This window comes from Prionailurus bengalensis, chromosome D4, assembly GCF_016509475.1.
Source record: "Prionailurus bengalensis isolate Pbe53 chromosome D4, Fcat_Pben_1.1_paternal_pri, whole genome shotgun sequence".
In the NCBI taxonomy this organism is placed as follows: domain Eukaryota; kingdom Metazoa; phylum Chordata; class Mammalia; order Carnivora; family Felidae; genus Prionailurus; species Prionailurus bengalensis.
In genome coordinates, this window is record NC_057359.1 from 90,718,918 (window position 1) to 90,738,314 (window position 19,397).

Below are 19,397 nucleotides of genomic sequence, written 5' to 3' on the forward strand. Positions count from 1 at the left end.
TGGAACGATTTTCGGAAAAAGCACTGCAAACATACCATTTCCCTCTCGACACTCCCTTCAATGTCTAGAAGTTCGTATAGCTTCTTAGGTCACAGGACCCTAGGTTCAACACCTCATTTCAACCAGGGACCGCTCCTCAATTTTTCGTACAAACTCCTCGCCCTAGGGGTCTATCACACTCGAATGCCACCGGTCACGGGGAAAAGGCCCCGGGCGGGGCGCAAGCGGGGAAACCGTGCACCCTCCGAAGACGCAGTGCCTCCTGGTGCTGGAGATGCCGCCTCACCCTTCCGTGCAAAAAAGCAGCTCATTCTCCAGGAGTCACTACCCACACTTACAATTGTTCTCTTCTCTCCGCCTGGGTCTCTAAAGGCGTATTTTTAAAAACAAAACCAGTTATCATTTAGGAGACGGGAAGTGCACACCTTTTGCAAACATCACTGAATACAGTCCTTATGTTGGTATCACGCAATTGGTTCCTCCGTCTCCATTTTGCAGGGAGAGAAACCGCGATCAAGACATTTGCTTGGGGCTGCTAAGCTGGCAAGAAGCAAAACCAAAAGAGAACTGAAATGGAAAGCCAGATCTGCTTGACGGTAAAGCCCTAAGCCCTTAAATGTGACACGAAGCTAACGTATGGTTTTGACCCTCACAACAACTCTGCGAGGTCAGCAGATACCCTCTTTTACAAATGACAATATGGATACTCAAGAAGAACAGGTAACTTTGCCAAGGTCACATGGTAAAGCAGAACTCAGATGGCTCCACTCCCAGACCAACGACTGTCTCTGTCCTCTGCCACCACGTTGCCTCCTCCTGGGCCTGTCCTGGAGTGAGCTGGAGTGGCCGCTCCCCAGCGTCACCGTCGACGGAAACCACCCGGGATGCCTATTAGAGATGCAGTCTCCTGGGCCCGTTCCAGAACTGAACTTGGGGGTTAGGAACCTGCATTGTAATAAGCACGCTGGCAGCAAACACTATGCTAAAGAAAAATTCCACTGAAGAGTTAAGTCCCCCTCCTGTAAGGATGCCAAATTTAAAGTACCAGTGACCCCAGAAACTGGTGAGTACTTCCTATCACCTCTGCTCTCATTTTTTTTTTTAATTTTTTTTTTAACGTTTATTTATTTTTGAGACAGAGAGAGGCAGAGCATGAACGGGGGAGGGGCAGAGAGAGAGGGAGACACAGAATCGGAAGCAGGCTCCAGGCTCCGAGCCATCATCAGCCCAGAGCCGGACGCGGGGCTCGAACTCACGGACCGTGAGATCGTGACCTGAGCTGAAGTCGGACGCTTCACCGACTGAGCCACCCAGGCGCCCCACCTCTGCTCTCATTTAATTACAACCTGGCAGTAGTCACTGATTTGCCTCTTGGCAAATCAGAAGTTCATGAGCCCCAAAAATCACTTAAAATGTCTACATGCAGGGGCGCCTGGGTGGCTCAGTCGGTTAAACGTCTGACTCTGGATTTCGGCTCAAGTCATGATCAAATGGTTCATGGGCTCAACCCCCGCGTCGGGCTCTGCGTGGACAGCATGGAGCCTGTTTGCCATCCTGTCTCTCCTTCTCTCTCTGCCCCTCCCCTGCTTGCACATGCGCACTCTCCCTCTCTCTCAAAATAAATCAACAAACATTTTAAAAATGTCTACGTGCATTTTCGATAGCTAATCCTGATGCAGGAAGTTGCTGGCTCACAGCTATAAATATAAATCTTATAGGTAAATCACAAAGAAGTCCATTTCAGAGGGCTTACAACTAGTCAGATTTTCTTGTAATAGAGTTCAAGGCTGAAAACAGAAACAAATTTCACCTTGTGAGTGAGATTAAATTAAATTTAAAAGTGAGGAAAATATCAACCTGTCAGGGTTTATTGTCCACTGAGAGAATTGAATGAGAGAACGTACGCACACACTTGGCACAAATAAACGCTCCCCGAGTAGCGGCCACATATTTCAAAAACAAAACTAGTAAAAATCTTGGGGCCATCATTTTCAAGGTGACTTTTTAACAGCACATTTATCTGGCTAGCCCTCACATTCACTCCTACTCCAGGTAAACCACAAATGATCCCTCAGATTTAAAAGCATTTTTGTCCCCAAGTTTGGTTCTGGTCCAATAACACTGCTACTTACCTAGTCTCAGTATAGTGAGGCTCTGAGTTTGTATTTTGTATATTCAGAAGACAGTAACGTCAGAGCTGGTCCCCCAAATCCAGGCAGCCCAGAACACAGAGTGCCAGGAGTTCAACTCCAAGCAAAGATGGCGCTCATCCAGTCAACTTGGCCATACCCAGGGCTGGCCAGCCGGGGCTACCTCGCTTGCTTCTCAGTTTGTAAATGTCATGTTAGGGGTCAAAGTCTTGTCTCTGGAGCCTGTTCTTTCCAGATACTTTACAGAAAGCACAAATAAGGTTTCCTTGCAAAACACATTAGTATATTTTTGGCAATAAGCTTTGCTCTTTGGTTCTAAGATTCTATCTTTCAACCATATTTTTTTAATGCCCCAGAAAAAAATATAAGTCTTGGGTTTCATGGGAGGTTCTTCATTTAAGTGTCCCAAGTTCAAGGATTCTGACGTTCAAAAAAGCCCTCCCAAGGGTTTGTTTAATCATGAGCTTTTGAAATCAGTCCCGTGATTAGCGTATCTCTTTTAAAACTCATTCAAATATTTCTCGAGGGGCTAAGTGCAGGGTGCTGAGTAGGAAAGACAGACTTAGCACATGCAACGGAGAATTAAATGCGGGAGAAGGAAGTGGACGGGGTTCAGTGTGTGCACAGAGTGGGGAAGGGGCCAGCTCAGCCTGTAGGCAGTAGGGGCGGGTGAGGCCCACACGTGTTAGACACACTTTGCAGTCTGGGGAAGATGGACTGGAAAAGTCACCCGAAGGTTAACACCACCGGCACCGGAAGCATCAACTTACAGCTGTGAAAGTCTCTCTTCCATTCTGGAAATAACCAAGTACAAAAAACAGGAGTCACGAGAAGCTGAAAGTCAAGACCTAGGTTAATACATTTCTGTAACCTACAGGCCAAAGCGGTATTCCACTTAGTCAGTGTGATCATCACTGGCCGCGTGCCACAGCACAGTGCTACAGACAATGCTACTCGCATTAGGGAGCAATGACTTTCAACAGCCACCCCCCATGCCAAAACCTGTCACTCTGTCAGTCTTCTGGACCTCAGGAATACGCACGGCCATCGGTCTGAAGCCAACATCAAGGTGACATCCTCGACTCCTCCACTGGCTCTTGTCCTCCCCTCGGATCTGTCAGCAAACCCACGATTTTGCTGTCCCTTCGTGGCTCCCGTCCAAGCCCCATCACCCTCCGTGCTACTCCTCCCGCCTATATTCCTGCTCCCCTTCCGATGCAGCTGCCACCAAACAACCACAGAAGACTCTGAAATGGGGAAATCAGAATCCATGACCTGTTTAGCTCCACGCAATGGCTTCCCATGGAGACAAGAAGAGCCGAAGCCACGAGCGGCCGGACGGCTCCCTGTGCTCTGGCCGGTTGTGAGCCCTCAGCCGCCGCCTGCCTCCTCTTGCTCCACTCTGCCTCGTCATTTCTCTGCTCTGGTCCCCGTCTCCCAAAACCCAGGAAAACTGGTGCTCCTGCTGCTGCCCCTATCCCTGGGATGCTCCTCCCCCAGATCCTTGCATGGCTGACTGTCACTGAGGTCTCTACTCAAAACGTCACCATCTCAGAGAGGTCTCCCCTGAGCACCCAACCGAAAGCAACAGGGGGGTTGTTAGTGACCGCCCTTCAATCGACCAAGCTTAAACTTTACAACCGGTCATCAGATTCGATCACACAGGATACTTAGTATGATCTCAACTCGCATGGAAGATAGGGAGTCACCCAAGTTTAACTTTAGTCTCTATATTTGGCCAATATCTGGCTTTGGCCTTGGTCTTTGGAACCTCTGAAACTTGAACTGCCTACTTCAGCAGCATTTCTGGCATCCCTGACTGTGTGTGATCAATAGCTACGTGTTCATGTCGTAACCATTATATCTAATCTACACGATGTCTATAATGTGGACAAGGCGTGCACTTAGAATTACTGTTAGAAATCTGAATATTCACTCTTAAATAAAGGTAGAACACTCTAGCTGTAACATCCAAGCTCAGTGTTTTACAGTTTCATTACAAACGTATATTTATTATAAAAATAAAAGCTTTAGCTGATGAACATGGCTTTTTTTTTGAAGATTTTTTTTTAATGTTTATTTCTGAGACAGAGAGAGACAGAGCATGAGTGGGGGAGGGGTGGGGGTGGGGGTGGGGGGGGACACAGAATCTGAAGAAGGCTCCAGGCTCTGAGCTATCAGCACAGAGCCCGACGCGGGGCTCGAACTCACAGACTGCGAGATCATGACCTGAGCCGAAGCCGGACGCTCAACCTACTGAGCCACCCAGGCGCCCCTGAAGATTTTTTAAAAATGTTTACTTACTTTTGAGAGAGCAGAAGCAGGGGAGGGGCAGAGAGAAAGGGACAAAAGATCTGAAAGGGGCTCTGTGCTGACAGGCTGACAGCAGCAAACCCAACGTGGGGCTTGAACTCACTAACCGTGAGATCACGGCCTGAGCTAAAGCCGAATGCTCAACCGACTGAGCCACCCAGGCGCCCCTGAACGTGACTTTTTTTTTTTTTAACGTTTATTTATTTTTGAGACAGAGAGAGACAGAGCATGAACGGGGGAGGGGCAGAGAGAGAGGGAGACACAGAATCGGAAACAGGCTCCAGGCTCCGAGCCATCAGCCCAGAGCCCGATGTGGGGCTCGAACTCACGGACCGCGAGACCGTGACCTGGCTGAAGTCGGACGCCCAACCAACTGCGCCACCCAGGCGCCCCTGAACGTGACTTTTATGTTCAGAAACAATCAAGAACTTTCAAACGGTTAAATATGTTAACTAATAATATGAATATTAAGGAGATAGATTACATAGATAACTTTACAAATAACAGCAATTATTCTTTGAGCCAAATGTTCATAAAATTTTTAATAATAGATGGCTAAACAGAAACTAAATTGCATTTTAATTCTACATTTTATAGAATTGTCTTATAGCACTATTACAAACAAAATAAGCTTTTAAAGCTGCATTTAATTTATAGTCTTAATTAGTAGTCTTTCAAGAAAAGTAATGTTTGGGAATACTTCACATCTTGCAAGGATGAATGAAAAATGTCAACCTGTCACCTCAGTTGTAAGACACGAAAAAATCCAAACATCACAGTCAACAACATCCCTGAGAAGTCATCTTCAAGCCAAATATAAAGACTATAAATAATATAAAGAAAACAGTGTTCAGAAGAAACTGAAATCCCCTAGCACATTTTATACTCACTAATCAAATTTCAAAGCGGACTTTACAAAAATGCTTTAGGAAGACAAGGTCTTGTGGTTCTGTGTCTACGAAGGCCAAAAGAGTAAACCAAAAAGCTCGTCAAGATGGTGGCTACAGATTGCCAACAATTTTTAGTAGCTGAAGACAAAGGATCTGTGAGGCTTGCCCAAGCTTTGATCCCAAGATACAGGTTCCTCCTAGAAAACAATCTTCCGCAAACTTTCCTGAACTACGTTCTGCTCTGCCCAAAAAGGTTAGTGATGGGCTGACGGTAGTGGCTGAACGCAGCATCCTGCATGCAATGTAACTGCAGGTCCCGAGGAAGTCATCTTCCTACACGAGAACTCCAAACTTTACAAACCTAGCTGCTAAAATGTCACGCAACTGCAATACTAAATTTGCGACTTATGATGTGTGTTACTCAGCTTGGGCCCCAATCATATGAACACCACCGCTTGACAATGGGTTCTAATTCATACTCCGCGGACGTGTGGAGAAGGGCGAGTGTGAAGAACACGCAAAAACACTGAGAATGAAGTCACACTCCGAAAGCTTCCCCTACTTGCGAGAGAAGGACACTTGCGCCCTGCTGTTGGTCCACAATCTGTACGAAACTCCTCTTTGTGAACAGACATCAGTCTTGAAGGCAAGAAATCCCCACTTTATTTCACAATTCCTGCGATGTAAGGTGAGGCGGACGATGACAGGACATAGTAACTGGCAACAAGTGAGCCATCAAGCGAACCCCACCAGCTACACACAGAGAGAGACAGCAACCAAACACCTCCCCATCTTCCCCACATCTTCCCACAGACGCACACAGTGCTGTTGCACTGGGCGCTCTTGCTGGTAAACTCAAAATTACAGCTCAGTGATACAAGTAACGTCACTAAGACCAAATTCGCATCCGCAAAAGTGCCAAAGCCTCACTATTTATGAAGAGTATATTCTAGGACTTTGAAAATCCTCCAGTCCTAGGGACCACCACGTCCTAATAGTCCATCTCCGAACACTAATTAAGACGATTAATACGTAAAGCCATGTGAAGACGTAAATGCTAATTCACCAGTTCGGGGGTTCTCAGCGCAGGATGTACATCAGAATCACCTGGACGGTTCACAAAATCCGGATGCCCAGGCCCCACTCCAGAGCAGGTGAAGGGGTGGGGTCGAGAGACCACGTGGATTCCCAAGGCACAGCCAGGGTCGAGAACCTCTGTGTTAGTCAAATGACTCGCCCCAACACAATGGCTCCAGTTTAATCAATTTAACGTAGTGGTTAAAACCGAGCTTCGCTGCTAAGATGACCTGATCTGAGTCAACAGGTCCCCCGAGTAGCAGCTAAACAACCTTAGGAACAGCAGATAATATCTCAGAGCCTCGTCCCTCATCTGCAAAATGAGGATACACCAAAAGTGTGGCTGTGAAAAAGAAAATAAGTAACACGCATAAAGCACTTAACCCAGTGCCTGGCACTGAATAAGCCATTAATAAACCACGGGTAGTTTGACAAATCATCTCATGCCATCATGCCACAGGAGGACCAGTTCCTAGCTAGTAGCTTAACCCAGAACCGTTCAGTCCCGAATGCAAAGAAGCAAGTACACGTCTACACAGTCACGCCGGTGAGCGATTCCCTTCCGTCTCCCCCAACCACTGGACTGAGTTGATACCTTACCTGTTCTGGGGACAATTGGTGCTTCGGCTTCCAGTGCTGTCAACCTGGTGTCTTTCATGGTCACTGAAGGGAAAAAACACACATATGTGGACAAGAATCTTACAGTGAACTGAAAACCAGATGCAACGAGGGGGAGGTTAGGGCTCATCTGGTCCGAGCTGCTTCCTGCCCTAGCCCTGACAGGTGGCCATCTGGCTTCCACCGGAACGAACATTTACAATCACGGGGCGCACGTGCCCCTCTCTCCCTGTCTACATTTCTGAACAGCTGGTTGCTGGAAAATCCTTTATATTGTGCTGAACTTGTAATCTCTGTCTTCTGTTAGCTGTTTATTCGAGCTATAAACAAATGGGCAGGATGCGTTCTAGAATCACACGATTCCAAGTTGCAATCCAAGCTCTGCCAGGTTATCAGCTGGGTCACTTCTGGCTGCTTATCTTAGCTTCCTAACATCCAGCCTTGTTACCTCATCTGGAAAGTGAGAACAGCGGCCTCTACCTCAGGAGGCCGCCTGGGGGGTTACACGGGGTAGAGCCCGGGCACAGCGCGGGGCAGAGTCCTCACTCACACGGCCCGGGGACTCAGGCCACAAGAGCAGGAACAGTGCCAGGCGCAGAGCACCTAGCGGGCCTACACCTCCTCATCGCCTGCCATGGCCCCCTCCCGCCCTACAGCCCACCCCCCGCCCCGGCCCCCAAGCTAAGCATTCACCCTTAAAATGTCAGCTTATACATCTGCCCCATCAGAGAAGGCTTCCCTCCCCTCCGCTCCCGTGCCCCAGACTAGGTCAGGTCCCCTGTTATATCTGCTTAGCAGCCTATATTTCTTTGTGTCACTTGCCACAACCCAATTAAATAAGCGTAATTAGTTACTGAACATGACTCCCTCACTAGAACAGAAGTTGCAGGAGCTCAGTCAGTAAGTAGCGTATCTCTAGCGGCTACCACGGTCTGTGGTATGGTTGACTAAAGGGTAGGACTTAAAACATTTCTTAAATAAATGCACAAGGCTGAATTCTGCCTTCGAGACAGCACAACCTGAATCTCATCCTTCCACGTGACAAGCATAAAATACTTGTGAACAGCTATCATTTTTCTACTTTCTTCCCCTTTTTAACAAAACTTTCTGTCTTGGCAATTATCTCATATTAAATAACCACATAAAATAGGCATATACGTGTGTGTGTACATATTCCAAAGTGTTTTTTTTTTTAAACATTAATTTATTTTTTTTTAATTTTTTTTTCAACGTTTATTTATTTTTGGGACAGAGAGAGACAGAGCATGAACGGGCGAGGGGCAGAGAGAGAGGGAGACACAGAATCGGAAACAGGCTCCAGGCTCTGAGCCATCAGCCCAGAGCCCGACGCGGGGCTCGAACTCACGGACCGCGAGATCGTGACCTGGCTGAAGTCGGACGCTTAACCGACTACGCCACCCAGGCGCCCCAAACATTAATTTATTTTTGAGAGACAGAGAGAGACAGAGCACAAGCAGGGGAGGGAGAGACAGGGGGGGAGACACAGACTCTGAAGCAGGCTCCAGGCTCTGAGCCATCAGCACAGAGCCTGACATGGAGCTCGAACCCACAAACCGTGAGATCATGGCCTAAGCCGAAGTCGGACGCTCAACCGACGGAGCCCCCCAGGCGCCCCTATCCCAAAGTGTTTTAAAATGTGGGCCCTTCGAACTAAATGTAGGTACCGTGTAATCATGAGCTGGCAGCCCCATGAGGAGCAGGGATTACCTGTCTGGTCCCCCAGTGGGCACCCCGGGCCTACTGCAGGATCTGGCAGAAAAGAGGCAAATATACCCTGTTCGGGTCAGCAAAGATTCCACCACCTTCTCTGGTAGCCTTTGCAGGGTGGGAAATAGAGCGAGAAAGCTGAGCTGCACACACTGCGCGCGACACCCCGTCAGCGGGCGTGCGAAAGCCCTTTGCTGGACTGTGACGTCAAAGTCGAGCTAGTGGATGGAGCAACTCTCTAACAAGTAACAGCTCTTGCCCCAGACGACCGGGTAATTACATTTCCTTGTGGAGCACACTCTAGGCATTAAAATCCAACGGTCCTCGGTGGCATCGTGCAAGTGTGTGTACTTCCAAAAAGGCCAGCCAAATCGTTCAGACGGGGAGTGCTTGCCTGGCCACAGTCACTCCGTCAAGTAAAGAACCGGAATTAAAACACGGAAGCCTCTACTATTCCGCATCCTAAAGTCAGCTGTAGTCCAGTGAGTCATACAGACTTCCTCTTACAATTCATCCTAGTTGGATCTTTTACCTGCCTGAAAAGGAGTATCCCAGGGAAGGGTGAAATTGGGATATACACAAGACGAGATCTCGTAGCCTGCCCAGCCAAGATCGCCACCGGAGACAAAGGGACTGGCACGGGAAATCAGAATGTCTTTTGTCCAATGCTCAACATGAAGACTTCTTAAATTCTTTGTCCCTAGGCCAAAAAACGGCTCATCGTAACAAACTGTCATCAATCTAATGTCGACAAGTCAAAGGCCACCTGCCGTTATTTATATTTTTAGCTGCTCATTGACTTATCCATTTATATTTAAATCCTGTCCTATGGAGGTACTGCTAGGTAACATCGTCCTCGTCAGGCAAGTGCAATGTGACCTGGTGAACTCCCTGATCGGAGGTGAGGAATGTTGAAGACCCTCTTTAAAGCTGTGGATGGAAACACCTTCAGAGCATAACAGGGTCGAGTCACGTTCTTAATCTTCAAGAGCCAAATCAAAAAAGAAACATGCCCCCAGATCTAGATGTTTCCTCTTTCATATCTGACTCAAAAGACGCATTCTCACCTAGAGATGGAACTTCCTACAAGCAGTCTTTTCGAATGAATCAATGAATGAATGAATGAATGAATGAATGAATAAAGGGTAAGTCTGAGGAAGAAGAGGGCTCTGTGCTTTTAGTATTCTGAGATTAAACAGAAAGAGCTCAGGTCAATTTGTTTCCACAGTTCACCTTAATTTCATTCTTAAGGTGTTTACAGAGAGATGGCTTATATACTTAGGATTACACTCAAACTCCAGCTTAACAGCCACATACAGCTGCCATCAGCAGAACCCTACACACCTTTTTTCACATCCCTCTGTCCTGGGCAAGGTCCATTACACGCTGTGAGACAGCTAAGAGCTATGCATCCCTTTATGAAATACCTAAAATGCCTTTAGAAAGTATTTTATCTGAAAACATCAGTCGAGTATTCAGACTTTTGGCAAACCGTGCCAAGGCATCATGCGTGTGGCCTTCTATCCCACGATGCCTTAGAACTGCGAATACCATCAAATAGGTACCTGCACAACATACCGCCTGAGACGATTTTATACATGCTTGTCTATGAGGTAAAAATGAAGGCAGGTGTCTTGTCACCATAACGTGCTTCCCACGCTCAAGTCTTTCATCTAAAAAATTCAAAGACAATTCAGATACGGGTTCAGGCACAGACGGACTATTTTACAGGACAGGCAGATCAGAACCAGCACTCCATTATGTTAATAATAAAGATAACAGCAGTAACGATACGCTGGTACGCCACTGCGTTCAGCGCTGGCTCGGTAACAGTCTCGGGTGATTTCCTCGAGCAATCTTCCACCAAGTGAACAAAGCTGCCTTCAGCACAGATGCATCCAAAAAGGGTAGGATACTAGCTGCCATTCCCTCTTCCCACGACACACAGGAAGGAGGAGAAGGGGTTAGGAAACACCACTCCGCATGTGAGCGTGAAGCACCTGATGGAGAAACCTGCCAAAACGTGTAGTTGTGGCTGACTTCCCCGCCCTCGCAGCTGCACACCCTCTCAAGGTCACATGAACCAGGCCGGGGGAGCTCCAGATTGCCCATTCAGAACTTTTGCCATTAGGGACCTGGAAGGACAACTTGCTGAAGCTTATGCCCCATTTCAAAGGTGAGTCTTGTAGAACTTGCCTGTAAGGACGGAGCTTGGTCTCAGTAAGATGTATCTCTTCTATAAATAATAATGTTTCTTTTAGCCTGAATCAAAATTATTTACCAAGAAAACACACATCAGACAAGTATCGTGCATGTTTCAAACAGCCGCTCTACCGAGCTTCCCCTAAAAGAAATCTGAGCAAACTGCAAGATTTCTTTAAGTTTCAAGTTCCTAGGACTAAAACAGAAATACCCCAGGAAAATCAAAGGGCACAGGCTTTGACACTTCAGGATAGTGGTTCTCAAATGTGGTCCCAGCAACAGCAGCATCACCGGGGGATTTGTTAGAAATGCAGACCCCTGGGCCTTGTGCCACACCTCTGAATCAGGAACTGTGAGGGTGGGGTCTTCTGGGGCATTCTGATGCCCTTATTAAAGGTGAGAACCACTGGCCCAGGAAGCAGAAGGATGAAGCCAAAAACACTAAAAATATAAATTTGGGGGCGCCTGCGTGGCTCAGTTGGTTAAGCGTCCCACTTCGGCTCAGGTCATGATCTCGCAGTCTGTGAGTTCGAGACCCACGTCAGATTCTGTGCTGACAGCTCAGAGCCTGGAGCCTGCTTCAGATTCTGTGTCTGTCTGTCTGTCTCTCTCTCTCTCTCCCCCTCTCCTGCTCACACACACTCTCTCTCTCAAAAATAAACATTAAAGGGGTGCCTGGGTGGCTCAGTCAGTTGAGCGTCCGACTTCGGCTCAGGTCATGATCTCGCGGTTTGTGAGTTCGAGCCCCGCATCGGGTTCTGTGCTGCAGCTCAGAGCCTGGAGCCTGCTTCAGATTCTGTGTCCCCCTCTCTCTCCGCCCCACCCCTGCTTGTGCTCTGTCTCTCTCTGTCCTTCAGAAATGAATGAACATAAAAAAAATTTAATAAATAAAATAAACATTTAAAAAGCCACAAAAACACACATATATATTTAATATATAATTTTAAAAATAATTTGAGGTTCAAAGGGAAAAAAATACATAGTGCCTAAACCTTGGAAAAAAGCCCAGTGGAATTCTGCCAGGTGCTAAAGGTACCAGCACAGACTGAACTCCAAGCCTGACAAGCACTTAGCAAGTTACATACCTGAGATCTCCACTTCTAATTTTTTTTAATGTGGCATTTAAGTCGAATTCCCTGACAAGTGTAAAAAATCATTCAATGTAGTTTATTTATTTATTTTTTTTTTCAACGTTTATTTATTTTTGGGACAGAGAGAGACAGAGCATGAACGGGGGAGGGGCAGAGAGAGAGGGAGACACAGACTCGGAAACAGGCTCCAGGCTCTGAGCCATCAGCCCAGAGCCCGACGCGGGGCTCGAACTCACGGACCAAGAGATCGTGACCTGGCTGAAGTCGGACGCTTAACCGACTGCGCCACCCAGGCGCCCCTCAATGTAGAAGTTTAACAAGATGATGTACAACCCAAACAGTACACGGGTCCACCTCTGAAAGGCTTGGGCCTTTCCCACCTACAGGTTTAAAAAAAAAAAAAAAAAAAAAAAGTTTTTAATAAAGCCCAAGTCCATTTTTAAGAGGAGTAATCTGTCTAGAATAATCAGCTGGGCTGCAAGCTGGGTCTATAAAGTTCCTGAATGGATCTGTATGAATTGTTTGGTGGTGACAGGACAGGAAGGGATATTTGGTCCAAAGCTTCCAGCAGATTTTCAGAGGGGAACTGAGGCGCCCCAAAAGTTAAGAACCACTAACTTATGAATGAGTTTATGAGATGAGCAGTTCGTGTCATTTATCAAAGCGAAAGATGAAATGTTTGGGCTCCGAAGTCAACCAACAGGGTTCAAATCCCAGTTGAGAAGCTGTGAAAGTGACCTTAGGCCTCAGTTTCCCCATCTTCCTCACCTGTCTCTTAAGGCTGTGGGAAGAGTTAACGGGGATCATGCATGTAAAATAGCACCGTGTCAGGCACATAAGTACTCAATAAATACAAACTTGATTATAACAATATTACTACTAAATGAAATGTATTGCTGGGTACATGAAGCTTCGGTCTACCCATGTAACAACTTGTATGTGCAACATTGATAAAACCATTCTATAACTCGAAATGGATACACTTCATGTTTGCTGCTGTGCTCCGTGAACTATTCAAAGTAGCACTGGTCTTAATGCAGACATTAAGGTCACTATATCTGTTCTTTCTTATCACCCCCTACTGAGCCTCCCATCACCAACAGAAAGGCAAAACTGTCCCCTGTTACTCAAATAATGCTTCGTGGTCTCTCCCACCATTATCTTTACTTTAGAAAGTGACCTGTGAATTCTAGGCCAGTCACTACCAGGCCTTGGTATCAAAGCTGGGGTTTTAAGGCACTTTACTCACTAGATGATAATCTGAATTCATTCAACCTTAAAAAGTTTTCTGTTACCTTTTGCTGGTTCCCAGGACAGAACAAAAGTTAGCACTGCACAAGGGACAAGAAGAAACTGGTGAGGTCCTAAGATCATATATCTTTTATATATATATATATATATATATATATATATATATATATATATATATATTTTATTCTCCCCTCCCCCCAAAAACAGAGACATTAGATATTAAATGACTAACTTCTAGCAACTATAGGCTTAAAAAGTAAACCAGAAAAAGGATCATCTCAAATTGCTGATGGCAGACCTCTTTCAGACCAATTTAAATGGCCAAAAATGAGAAACATTGTTAAGCAAACTAAATTATACTAAACACAGGGGGGGAATCTCAAGTGTGAGTATATGTTAATTATACACACATATATTTTTAAAGCAAAAAGCTACAGGTTTGAATGTTACTGAGTATACTTTGCTTTCATGCTTAAGCTCAGCTCCTTACATGACAAACAAAACTGATATAAATAAAACCAATCTCCCAAAGAGAGATTTATAATGTGAAGAATTTACAGAGGGTTACCTCTTAAAGCATCATGTGATACAAAGGAAAGGATACAGAAGTCATCACTCACTGAGTCAGGCTAAGGGTCACCAATGTGCTTATTTTTAAATTTTTAATGTTTACTTATTTTTGAGAGATACAAAGACAGAGCACAAGCAGGGGGGGAGCAGAGAGAGAGAGGGAGACACAGAATCCGAACTAGGCTCCAGGCTCCGAGCTGTCAGCGCAGAGCCCGACGCGGGGCCGGAACTCACGAACCGCGAGATCATGACCTGAGCCGAAGTTGGATGCTTAACCGACTGAGCCACCCAGGCGCCCCAATGTGCTTAGTTATTATAAAGCCGTTAACACTTTGAGTCAATCAATTGAGTCAGAATGTTTAACTGAAGCCCCAGGAGGACTTGAAATCCCAGAAATTCAGATTTAGAAACACTCTAATTCACAAGCCAACTCTCTTACTTCACAGACGAAGAAGCTTAAGCTTAGAGAACTTTGATGGCTTGTTAAAAGTCAAGAGCTATCTGATTTTTAGCAAAGGCTTAAAACAGTTGATGCATCGCTGTACTTGGTTCCTCTACATCCAAGAGTATACCGTTAATTCCAGGAAAAGCTAGTCCACTGTGACTCTGGAACCTGGAAAAGAACATACCTGTACCCTAACAAATGGTGAAAGGAGGACAGAGCCACGGGATCAAGTCAACTGTAATTCAGAGCCCAAAACTCACCCAGCACTACACACCCACCGAAGGGTAGAAACTATCTTAGGAAATGCCTTTGCAATAAATTATACATCAAAGGAAAAATAGCCAAATTGATACTCGAAGCCACTGGTCCTCAACCTCTGGCGTACATCAGAATCACCTACAACTGCCTCCAAAATATATACCCAGGGTATCCTTGGAGACCAAGCATGTGGGCCCGTGTACTATGGGGCTGGACATCTGCGCATGGAGGTTCTGATGAACACGACTGCTTGAGATCGCTTGTTCCGGCGATTTTGTGATTCCGTAAACATTACACAGACAGGTGTATCTTTGATTTGCCCTGGGAAGACTGTTCAGTTTCGGCCCACAAATGACACCAAGCATGCACAAAACGCATCGGATTACGCCGCAACAGTAGTCGTGTGACATGCCCTCACTCTTAACCCAGGGAGGAAGGGTACAAGCGAGTCACAGGATTCGAGACACTCCAAGTTAGTGAAGTGGGGTACTGAAGGCCTGTAGCTGCCCAAGAGTCTGTCTAACTAGGAATTTAGAAACACACGAAGCCCTCAGGACACGAGGAAATGCACGAAGGGAAGAAAGCTTCCATCATCCACCTTTCCAGGCACCTGATGGAAGAGGGTTTTAGGTAAGATATTAACTTTAGTAAGAGGATATTTTCATTTTACATCGTCTATAAATACCCCTTAAGTTTACGCCAGGTGGTTAGGGGAAGACTTTGCTGCTCCCCAGGGCAATAGCGGAGAATGTTCCAGTGTTTCTGAGGGGCTTCATCTGCCTGATGCACGACTGTTACGGGTACATTTCCCTACACAACCCTAAATCAGCCCTCCCATTTGCATACTCCAGGTTTACTCAGGAATGTTCAACTTCAGAATCACAGGTGGCTGCTCGGCAAATCAAGGGCTCCCCCAAGACTTGGTTTGATAAACGCTTCCTGAAATTTACAGCCCCGCCTCGCCGGCGTGTTTGAATTCCGATGACTCCAAGTGGATCCCGAAATTATAAATCAAAGCATCTCAGAAGAGTATTATTCTATTTTAGTACTTTTACAGCTTAGTCTATGCAAAGTGAAGTGCTATTTCCAGGCTTTCTATTAACAAAACAAAACAAAACAAAAAACCAGCAACGATTTTAGTAGGACTTCTTTCCGCAGTAAACGTGTCCTTTTATAAAAACATCACACACTTGCCGGCCTAATTTAGACTCACGTGTTTACAAGCACAAAGGCTGCCATCCCAAAGGAAGCTCAGGTGTAGGAGCCCCTATAGCTGTTGGAGGCCCCATAGCTGGACACAATGGACCCCTCTTCAACACGAGACGGGCACGCATGGGCACCTGCGCACAAACTCCGGCCGATCGGTTCCAGCCACTTAATTAGAATGACAGACCGGCTCCGGTCAAGCAACATACACACGGACCAAGCGGGAGTAGCAACAAGGCCGGGAGCACAGTCTTGGAACCCACAGCCGAACACCCTGCGGACGGGACCCTGGGCCACCAGCCCCAATCTCTCTGGGCCTCAGTTTCCTCCCCTGGGAAATGGAGGCGTCCACAGCGGCCGCCTCTCCCCTTCGCCGCAGGGACTGCAGGAGAGGGCGGCCGCCGAGCACCAACCCGCCCGGGGAGCGCTCCACTAACGCGAGCGCTTGCTCTCGGGAGGGCCGCGCCCCCTCCCCCGCCCAGCCCCCAATCCAAAACACACGGAGCACAACTCGCTCGCAGGAAGCACAAAGAGCTTTAATCCTCCAAGGTCTCTCGGCCCGCGGGCTCGTCGTCTTCCAGTTCCGCAAACGAATGAATGGGCGTCGAGGAGCGGCTCCGCAAACAGCTAGCCGCCGCCGAGGCTTCACCTCGGCCGCCTTGGAGGCAACTGTCTCTGACCGTCAAGCAAACACCCGCGAGCACACGCGGAGCGAGGCGCCCCAGTCCCGCGAATTTCAGCGGACGCGCCGGGAGTGCAGGCGAGTCCCCGGTGCCCACGGGCTGCCTCCATTCATTCTCCGCCCCACCCCCGGCCCCCCCCCCCCGGAAAGCCCCAGCACCAGCCGCCCTCCCCCACCGGCCCTGCCCCTCCGGCCGGGGGTCTCTCCCCTGCCCTCCGCACCCCGCGGGAGCCTGTCACCCCGCCGAGCGAGGGGCTGGCGAAGGGGCCCGCCTCACCCCTGCCCTCGGCACCGCGTCCCGGGGGTGCAGCCGTCCCCTCGGCCGCCGAGGAGGGGCGAGGTGCTGGTCCGGCCCGCCTCGCCTCCCCAGGGACTCTCGCCAGCTCTGCGGGGCCCCGCCAGAGACAGCACGTAATCAGAGGGAGGGGACAGCCCTCCGGACACCCCTTCCCGGGCTCCCCTCTCCAGCAAGCGAGCCCCCTGCCCCAGCCCCTCGGCCCCCCCCCCGACCGGGGTCGTGGTGCCAGGGGTGCCCCGAGAAGCCCCCGTGGAAAGGAGGGGGGCGACACCCCCATACTCACCCACCGTCTCCTCCCCCTCAGCTGTTTACCTCACAGTTCCTCCAGCCTACAGGGCGCCGCCATCTTGGACGTACAGCACCTCCCCCGTCGTGAAATGCCCACGACCGCTGCAGCCTCCGCCACGAAAAAGAGTGCCCAGCTGGGTCTCCCCTCCCCCTCGACCCCAGTGGCAGATGACCGCGGCCGGCAGCCCCGTTGGACGGAAGAGGCCGTCCTGCTCATTACTGACGGTGAGAACCGGCCGAGAAAGAGCCCAGGAGAGTTTGTAGGGTCGGGGGGGGGGGGGGGGGGGGCGGGGACGGGCGGAAGGATCCCGAAAGGCGGCCGCTGAGAGATCTTGTGACTCTGAAGGAGGCGAAAAGAAGGGCCGGCGCGGCGGGAGGAGCCACGCGAGGGAGCGAGGGGCGGGGCGGAGGTCACGTGCTCGGGCGGGCGGGCGGGGCCGTGCAAGAGGCGTAAACAAGGTGGCCCGGCTGGGTGTGGTTGGGGTGCCTGCTGCCTTCCCCCTCGTCCCCTCTGCCCTTGCAGACCCAGTTGTTCCCTGCCCCCCGGCCCCCTTCCCGGGGTCTCTCTCTCTGTCTCTCTGTAACCCGCCGCAGAGCCGCGATCATGTTTCCCAAAGAGCCCCTGGGGCCCGCGTGGGTGAAGGGTCCGCTCTGGAGCCTTGGAGGAGTGGCTTTTCACTCCATCCGGGCAGCCTTCGTTCCTTTGCAGAATATTCGCAAAACCCCACCTCTGGGACTGTGAAGAAAGAACCACACTGGCGTCTGCCCTCAGGTTGCCAACGCCTCAGACCTGCTCACGACAGTTGTGGACAACCACCCTAATCGGAGCAGACAGCTTTGAAATGAAGCAGCCTTAATTCCGTCCCTTCTGTTTCCCAGCTGTCTACCGGCTAGACCTGACAAGTCTTAAAGTCGGCGGGGGCCTCAGTTTCTTCCTCTGGGAAATGAGCATAATAGCACTCCTCAAGTGAGAATTCAAGCCCCGAGCCTAGTAAAATGCTCAACAGGTGATGTTCTTTATCAGAGGCCAGAGCAGCATGACAGAGCAGGCAGAGAGTGAGATGAGCCTAACGGAATTTGAAAGGCTTTTTGAAGGAGTGGGCATCTGCTTTGTTTTTAAAGGAAAGGTAGGTTTTATGAAATAGAAATGGGAGAGGCGGTTGGGAGGCCGAAAGCACCAACGAATCAAGAGCCTGGAGGCAGTAAGTGCTGGGTGCCTTCTGGGAAGAGCAAGTTTTGTCATGGGAACCAGTTGGGTCACAATGCCAGGCAGCTTGTGATACAACGGGCCAGGTGCATCAGTGCCCGGAACAGTGGGTGCTGTCTGAATTCGGAGAGGCCCAGTGTCGTCCCAGGTGGGGCTGCTGTTAGCTTGTCTGGTGCTTTGTGAGAATTAGACACCCCTTCTGAGACCGTAGCCCATGTGAGCAGAGCCCAGGATGTATTTCAGCCCTGTCCTCTAGCCCCCGATCCTCCTGGATTGAGCAGTGCACAGCCTTTATAACCATGCTGGCTTATGGGGAAGGTGGGCGTTGAGCTGGGGATTCAACCAGTCTAACATGGTTATGGAGGCAGTTGGGGGAAGCCAAGAGCTCTTGATTCAAACGGACCAGAGCTTGAGTGCAGGTTTCTGCTGTCCTACGAGAGGACTCAGCCTTAGTTTCCTCATCCACAACGTGGGGTGGTGATAATGTCTGCCGAGTGGGGATTTGAGGTTGAATCAGTGAGACGTTAAGATATAACTAGGGTAAAACCTAGTTCCATAAATGTTACTTCTGGGGGCGCCTGGGTGGCTCGGTGGGTTAAGCGTCCGACTTCAGCTCGGGTCATGATCTCATGGCCCCTGAGTTCGAGCTGTCAGCACAGAGCCCAGAGCCTGCTTGGGAGTCTGTGTCTCCCTCTCTCTCTGCCCCTCGGCCACTTGCGCTGTGATTCTCTTTCTCTCTCAAAAATAAATAAACGTTAAAAAAATTTTTTTAAAAATAAATGTTACTTATGTTACCATGTTGATTATGTTCATGGCCATCATCCATCACTCCCAGGAGCTGGTCCACCAAATACTGAACTCTATGTAGCCACCCAAGGGCCATCAGCTTGGGGGGGGGGGGGGGGGTAGGATCCAGAGATGAAAAGGTTGGGGGAAAAGGGGAAGGATCTGGTTTCTCCACAAACCATTTGGCAGGAAGGACCACACTGCCTTTGCAAGCACGCCAGGGCCAGGGCCGGGACTCAAGTGCATTCAGAGATTTCTGAGTCCAGGGATTGGAGGGCCCAGGTTAAGGGGCGGAGTCGAGGGCCAGGCACTGCCCTAGAGTTCTGACCCAGGAACC

The 19,397-nt window shown here is 49.0% G+C and overlaps 1 protein-coding gene across 11 annotated transcripts in view; it reads right to left on the bottom strand.

Moving 5' to 3' along the window:
• The window catches only part of TSC1 (TSC complex subunit 1), a 51,698-nt gene extending 34,404 nt beyond the window's left edge, over positions 1-17,294 (bottom strand). The window contains exons 1-5 of one of the 11 annotated variants that reach the window (XM_043566510.1): positions 17,092-17,293; positions 7,031-7,093; positions 5,354-5,418; positions 2,921-2,944; positions 2,133-2,388 (exon numbers count right to left, since the gene is read on the bottom strand). The gene's annotated coding sequence lies outside the window, so the exon portion shown is untranslated. Of the gene's footprint in view, positions 1-2,132; positions 2,389-2,920; positions 2,945-5,353; positions 5,419-7,030; positions 7,094-17,062 lie in introns of all 11 variants that reach the window. The other 10 variants (XM_043566506.1, XM_043566508.1, XM_043566513.1 and 7 more) reach the window with 10 other exon arrangements.
• Between the last annotated feature and the right edge of the window lie 2,103 nt (positions 17,295-19,397).